Source organism: Quercus lobata, chromosome 9, assembly GCF_001633185.2.
Source record: "Quercus lobata isolate SW786 chromosome 9, ValleyOak3.0 Primary Assembly, whole genome shotgun sequence".
In the NCBI taxonomy this organism is placed as follows: domain Eukaryota; kingdom Viridiplantae; phylum Streptophyta; class Magnoliopsida; order Fagales; family Fagaceae; genus Quercus; species Quercus lobata.
Genome location: NC_044912.1, coordinates 15,584,221 through 15,591,931, shown reverse-complemented (window position 1 = coordinate 15,591,931; position 7,711 = coordinate 15,584,221). Strand labels below are relative to the sequence as shown.

Below are 7,711 nucleotides of genomic sequence, written 5' to 3'. Positions count from 1 at the left end.
GCTACCACTGGAAATATGTAGTTAAATAATTAAATTTATCATATTCCAATATCATAAGTTTTTAGAGAATCAGTAATTTAATATATATAGTATCAAAGCAGAATATCCTAAGTTCGATTTTTGTCTTCTCCACTCTACCTCTATTTAAAATCTCACATGCTGGACATCACTTATTAAAAGGGAGTTTGAGCCCGCACATGATAGTGAGTGTTAGAAGTATATGGTTATATGATTAAATTTACCATATTCCAATAATTAAGTATTTGGGAGAATCAGTAATTTAACAAACAATTAAAAATTATCAAAAAAAATATTTTGCAGAATGTCTGATCCTTCATTTAATTTGTTTTTCCTTTTTAACAATAGGATCCAGTCAACGAAGGTGGAAAATGGTGGGTGGTTTATAATGATAATATTGATCCAATTGGGTATTGGCCACCCACAGAATTTAAAGAGTTAGTTGAAGGAGCATACACATTGAAATGGGGAGGCTATGTTTTCACTCCGCCGGATGATAATACTTGCCCTCCTATGGGCAGTGGACATTTTGATGATGGTATATGTGAACAGACTTGTTTTATGAACCAAATTCAATATACGGATTCCAACTATGATTTGCAGTCTCCAACTGATGTTCATACCTTTATGTCTAGTTGCTACTTTGAAGGAGATAATTCATACAAAGACGACTCACAGGGTTATAGCTTTTGTTTTGGTGGACCACTGGCACCGAGATGATTGTAACTACTTAAAAAAAAAAAAAAAAAGCATTATGAACAAACTCACAGTATTTTCTTACCTTTTTTTTTTTTTTTTTTCCTGGTTTAGTGTTATAATGCTTAAAAATGATATATAAATAACTGTGTGTTTATTTCTTTTAAAAGAGATAAAGTAACATGGAATAATGTTTAAAAATGAAATAGAAAACCGTAAGAAGTTGAAACCTAATGGGGTATATTTGAATTTATTGATTGAGTAAGAATTGTAATAGGTAAAAAAAATTGAGATTTGAATAAAAGAAAGATGATATACGTCAGTGTAGATGAATGGGGATTTGTGATAACTGTGAAGAATTTGGATAACAAAAATTTTGGAATGTTTTAAAGAATTAAAAAAAAAAAAAAAATCATAGAAATTTTGGGATCAAAATGAGTAGTTTTTAAGTGAGGTAATGAGTTTTTTTATTTTTTTTTTCTTCGAGGAAATAACTTTGTATTTTTTTTTTTTTATATAGAAATAAGTGAAGTTTGAATCCAAATAGATAGAAAATACAGATAGGAATCAAAAATTTGAATACAAATGAGTGGTGAGATTAACGGGTTTTTTTTTTTTTTTTTTTTGTACGTGAGATAGTATAATTGTATTAAACTTTTTTGCTTTTTTTTTGGAAAAAAAATTAAACTAAAGGGTATGTTATTTCAGAATTTGTATGAGCATATTTTGGTACGCAAAAAATTGAAGATGAAATAAGGAAATCCTCTTATTAATAGTATAGATAAATAAAAAAAAAAAATGTTTTGACCCCCTAAAATAAAATTTTAAACACCCTAACCCTAAATTTTACTTAAACCCAACTAAGATAAATTTGAATATAATCATTTTAATGCTATTTTCACAATAAATGTAATATGGCAAGTTGTAACTAATTTTTAGGCGAAACTGCACTATTGGTCCCTGAAGTTTATCCTGTGTGTGCAATTGGTCCCTAAAGTTTGAAACGAGCACAATTAGTCTCTTAAGTTTTAAACCTGACTTGTATTGGTCCTTTTACTAACTGTTGTTAACAGTTTTACTTATGTGGTTAACGGAACAATGGCTTAGCATTTTTTTTTTTAATGATGTGGCATATTTTTAATTAAAAATTAAAAAAAAAATTTCCACGATAGATGAAATTGAAAAATCATATCAACTGGATTAAAAACAAATATGATATTTGTTTAACAAAGGCACAACGGAGAGAGAGAGAAGGGGAAGTGAGAGATTGACAGTCACAAGAACTCAAATGGAATTTCCATTGCAATCAGATCAGGCTAAGAAGAACCATACCTGTCGCCAACCATTAAGGAGATCAGATTGAACAACTCGGATAACCACTAGGTGGTGATCGGATTCGGGAGAAATAGGAGAATCCAGAAACTCTGAAGACCCAGTGAGATAACAACGGAAAATGGCACAATTGGGTGAGATCTTGGTAGAAAGAGACATATGGAGAATATCTGGTGAGATCTAGTTTAGATTAGATCTTATTGAATCTGGCAGATCTAGCCAGATTGTACTTGGGTCATCATCGATCAACCCGCTACAATTGGGTTTTGAAGGCAGAGACCTATCATCAACCTCCACAACATTGAATTTGATTGAGTCTAGTTTGAATCTGATTGGATCCTTTGGGTGGGTCAAGTTAGTCAGTCTCTTGGACACCCTTGGGTATGCGACAACTATTTGATTGATGTCAAAAAATTATTTTGCGGCAACTCTTTGTTAAAATTACTTTTGTTGTTGTTGGTGATGCTAAAAGATTTTAAATTTGTGTTTCTACTATCTAGAACACCCTAAATGCTTTTAAAAAAGAAATTATTTAACAGTTCATATGATTTTAAATTTGTGTTTCTACTATCTCCATCGTGCCTTTGTTAAACAAATATAAGATTTGTTTTTAATCTTGTCAATATGATTTTTCAATTTCATCTAACGTGGAATCATTATTTTTAATTTTTAATTTAAAACATGCCACATCATTTAAAAAAATGCCTAGTCATTGTTCCGTTAGCCACGCAAATAACACCATTAACAGCAGTTAGTAACAGGACTAATAGAACTCAGTTTTAAAACTTAAGGGACCAATTGTGCTCGCTTCAAACTTGAGGGACCAATTGCGCACATAGGGTAAACTTCAGGGACCAATAGTGTAGTTTCGCCTAATTTTTATTTAGACCCACAATTGACATCACTTTTTACCTACCTTTAAAAACTTGCCACCTAAATTTTGTTATAAATTTTTTGTAAAAGTATTGTGAATTGAATTTATAAAAAAAAAAAAAAAAAATTTTTAAAAAGTTTCAAAATTTTGCTCCTTCATTAAAAAAAAAAAGAAAAAGATAAATCTTCTCTCCGGGATTTTGACTTACTTTATAGTTGATAGCAAAATGAAGCTATTTTTCTCTGCATTTTCCTTCTTCATAAGCAAAAAATTACATCACTGTTACAACCAACAGATTTCTATCTACCTATGTGATTCTTTCCTCATTCTCCTTATTTCTCTTTTTCTCTTCTATATTTTCTTAGTTTTTCTCTTTATTTGATCAAATAGTTTGATAAATGCTTTATATATTTCCAAGTCCAAGAAGTCTTTTAATGTTTGCTCAAATTCCAAGAGAGAGACCACGAGTATGATTAAAAAGCCATACACTTCAAAAGCAAAAACTTATATTAATTATTACTTTCTTAGTTTCACATTTACTCCTAAGAGCACCCACACTAGATGTGGGATATGTGCCAAATGCTAAATATTTGGCACATATCCCACACCAAACCCAATATTAGCCCATTTAGTAGATGTGGTAATTTTTTTTTTTTTTTTTTTTGCAACATTGAACAGTACCGTGGCAAATTTGCCACGGTACGGAAGAGATGTGGTATATTGTTTGTTGTTTGTTTATTGTGTTGATGTGTAGTAAATATTATTTTAATGTGTAGTAAATATTATTTTAATGTATAGAATTGAATTATAAAACATCTGATAAATGGGATGTTGTAAAATAATGTGGTAAAATAATAAAGTAGGCATTTGATGTGGTAAAATGACATAATTTTTGGAACATCTGCTACGGATGCTCTAATCCTACTCCTAGGTGTGTCACAATTTTTCTTTATCATATATTTTTATTTAATTGATATTACATATAAATATAATAAGTTATTATTAATTTAACAAAAATGTATGATTAATTATTTAATTATATTTGTTTATGCATTCAATGGTTGTATTACCTATCTTTAAACTATTAATAACTTTTTTAAACTATTGTACAATATAGTTGTATTTTATACTAAATTGCATTTAGAATACTATTTTAGATTATTGTATATAGTATGGAAGTTGTATGTACAAGAAAAAAAAAAGTTATCATTTTATTTTTTAGTTGCCCCCAATGACATTTGTCTAGCTTTGCCATTGCTGACCCCCCTAGAAAAAAAATCCTACAGCCGCCACTGACCTGTTTCGATTGTTATCTGCTGGGATTTTGCTTGATATGCATGTGACTGAAGATTGTCGCCAGTGTTATATCAATGGAGGTCAATGTAAGACTGACAACAAAGGAGAATATTATTGTAGCAAAGGTACGAAAGTTATGGGTATAGGAGTAATGCAAAAATGTTTGGATAAACACTGACATATATTCATGAAAAAGCACACCAATTTCTTTATATTTTTTGGTTGTAGTTATATTTCTTATACATGTGCTACTATTTTTGCTCCATGCCGTAATCCACTCCTTACAGAAGTAGCTTTACCTGATTCGAATTAGTTTCAAATTTAGGTTATAAGATACGTAGGAGCTGTTTTTAATAGTTCATGTAAAGCTGCTAAGATTTCAAAGCATGCCTCTTCAGTCATATTCGTAGCTGCGTCCTTTTGATCTTTCCTGTCTAACACACACAATTTTTGTTGTGTAGGGAATAATAGAAGCAGGGTAGTACTAGTGATAGCATTAGGTAAGATGCCTCTTCAATCAGATATCTTGTTGCAATATATATTCGAGTTTGAAATTAAATTATTCCATCTTACAAGTAATATATTTTATTTTTCAACACGTAGTAAGTGCCAAATACAAGCTATCATGATTTTCTTCTTGAGTATGGCAAATAATCAAAGCTTTACAGTATGTACCAAAATATATTTTTCATGCAACAATAAGTTTTCAAATTACTCTATTATCTTTCTTTCAGAGAATCCATTAGAAGATTTTAAAAGAGATGTCTTCAAATTTTCAATCGCAATTAATGATGCGTCTTTGTTGACCAACAATAGATAATCTTTTAATGTTCATGATTTCTTCTCCAATCAAACCAAACCTAACTCCAATGCCAAGTAATTCTTACATATTTTTTTCTTCATTGCTAGTCTGGTGTTACCACAATTGAATGCAAATTTTAAAAGTTCAAGAGATTCTCAGCCGGTAATTTGAGTTACACTATTTTATGCACCATATTACTTTGTGATATATATTCTTTGATTACAGTCACTTCATTTGCTGGAATTGGAGTTCTGGTGGTCATAATTTGCTACTTCTTGGGATATCTCTCATTTACTAAAATTATTTGTCTTTGGAAAAAGCAAACACTAACCTATCAGAGTGTAGAGGCCTTTATAAGGAATCACGGTCCACTTGGTATTAGAAGATACAGTTATTCAGATATAAAGAAAATGACCAACAGTTTCAAATATAAACTGGGGCAAGGGGGCTATGGTGGTGTATACAAGGGGAAGTTAAAAGATGGTCGTTTTGTGGCCGTGAAAGTTTTGAAAGAATCAAAAGGTAATGGAGACGAATTCCTAAACGAGGTTGCAAGCATTAGTAGAAACTCTCATGTTAACATTGTCACTCTTATGGGCTTTTGCTTTGAATATTCTAAAAGAGTTCTGATCTATGAGTTTATGCCAAATGGATCTCTTGAAAAGTTCATATATAAAGGTTTTTCCACAAATGTTGATCATCAATTGGCATGGGAAACATCATACAAGATTGCAGTTGGTATTGGTTGGGGATTAGAATACGTACTTGCATAGAGGTTGCAATACACGAATCTTGCATTTTGATATAAAGCCTCACAACATTATTTTGGATGAGAACTTTTGCCCAAAGATTTTTGATTTTGGCCTTGCAAAAATATGCTCTAGAGAAGAGAGCATCGTATCAATGGTGGGAGCAAGAGGGACTATAGGATATATAGCTCCAGAACTATTTTGTAGAAATTTTGGAGGGGTCTCTCACAAGTCAGATGTCTTCAGTTATGGAATGATGGTTTTAGAAATGATTGGGGGAAGAAAGAATATTGATGTTAGCATTGATCGTACTAGTGAAATATATTTTCTACACTGGATTTACAAACATCTTGAACTAGATGAAGAACTAGGATTGCAAGGCCTCATTATCAAAGAGGATGAAGAAAGTGCAAGGAAGATGATAATAATGAGTTTGTGGTGCATACAGACTGATCCCTCAGACCGACCATCAATGAGTAAAGTGGTGGATATGTTGGAAGGAAGCCTTGATTTCTTGGAAATGCCTCCCAAGCCTTTTTTGTCTTCCCCACTAAGAACTCCAGTAGATTCTTCAACTACAACGATTTTGTTATGATATGTCTCTATTTTGTCCAAAAATGCATTTCTTCTTTTGAAGGAAACCTAATGAAACAGTGCTAGTGAAGATCTTTGTGAATTATTTTTATTTTGAGCTTATAGATGAAGAGCCTTTAATGATTATTTACAATATGAATATTTGGCATGGTGGCTTTTACTATTAACTAGTGTCATTTTATTATGGGTGTGTTTGATTGATATTATTTCTTTTTTAGGTGGTCAATTTTTTTGTAAGTTATATTATGGTGCGTTATATATATATATATATATATATATGGAGAGAGAGAGAGAGAGAGAGAGAGAGAATCCTATACACCAAATTATGAAATTACTATAGTGCTTTTTGTTATGGTGCGTTTAGCAAACAAGATCAACCCAAGCCTTGGTCAATCTTTTTCTAAATTATGTTATGTTGCGTTTTGTAGTCTCGCATATGTAGATATGCTTGGCCACAAATATCTACATATGAAATGAATTGAAAAGGAAGGAATAGGGACTGGGTTTAAGCACTTCTTCTATTAGATGAGTGGACTCAGACCCAACTAGCCCAATACAATAAATTTATAAAGAATGGGTTTAAGAACTAGGCCTTAGTGAGGGTTACAATAACTGGACATGGTTATGAGTGGATCGAATAACAAGGACGTGGACTGAAGTGTGAAATTCTGTCCTTAGCCCTCATCTGAGGAGCTTGTTGTTCTTATTATTTCTTCTGTGCTTCGTTACAAAGGTTTCAAAGGTCATACAAATTACTCCCGCGTTCTCTCTTCCTAAATCCCGCCCCCCTTTTCCTGGAGGATTTCTCACATTATATATCCCCTTCCAGTCGATCTTGGCCCTCCATCTGTTAATCATGCAGGTCACTACTCGAGTGCTTGTCCCATTAGCCGCCTGCCCCAACCTTTTGTGAGTTGCAGCAACCAAGACAGCACTGTTTAGGGGTCATTTTCTCATTAATGCAGCCAGAACGTTAGTTGTGGGCATTTAATGTGGAGGTGACAGTTTCTTCTTGAATTGCTCCTCCACCATGCTCCCATGGTTGACCTATTGTACTTGTCTTTTTCTTGGGATGCTTTGGGAGGCTGCCTTCAATGGCATGCCGCTCTTCCCTTCTATGATCTCGGTTGGCCGAGAATAGGATTGTCCTCTGTGATATTTCTAGGCAATTTGGTCTTTCTTCATTCGTCCTCGGGCATTTCTTCCTCCTCGGCGTGGGCCTTGGGCTTAGTATAAAGTGGGTCGGGGTTGTCAAATTCTTTGACCCCACAGAAGGTTTAACAATGTCAAATCATTTGTTTTCCTTCTTTTCAATCTTATGTTTGTCCAGTGGGTCGGTTAGATTTTTAC

The 7,711-nt window shown here is 32.7% G+C and overlaps 1 pseudogene; it reads left to right on the top strand.

The window, feature by feature from the left end:
* Positions 1–2,167: 2,167 nt before the first annotated feature.
* Positions 2,168–6,528, top strand: LOC115961290 (annotated as a pseudogene).
* The last annotated feature ends 1,183 nt before the right edge of the window (positions 6,529–7,711 follow it).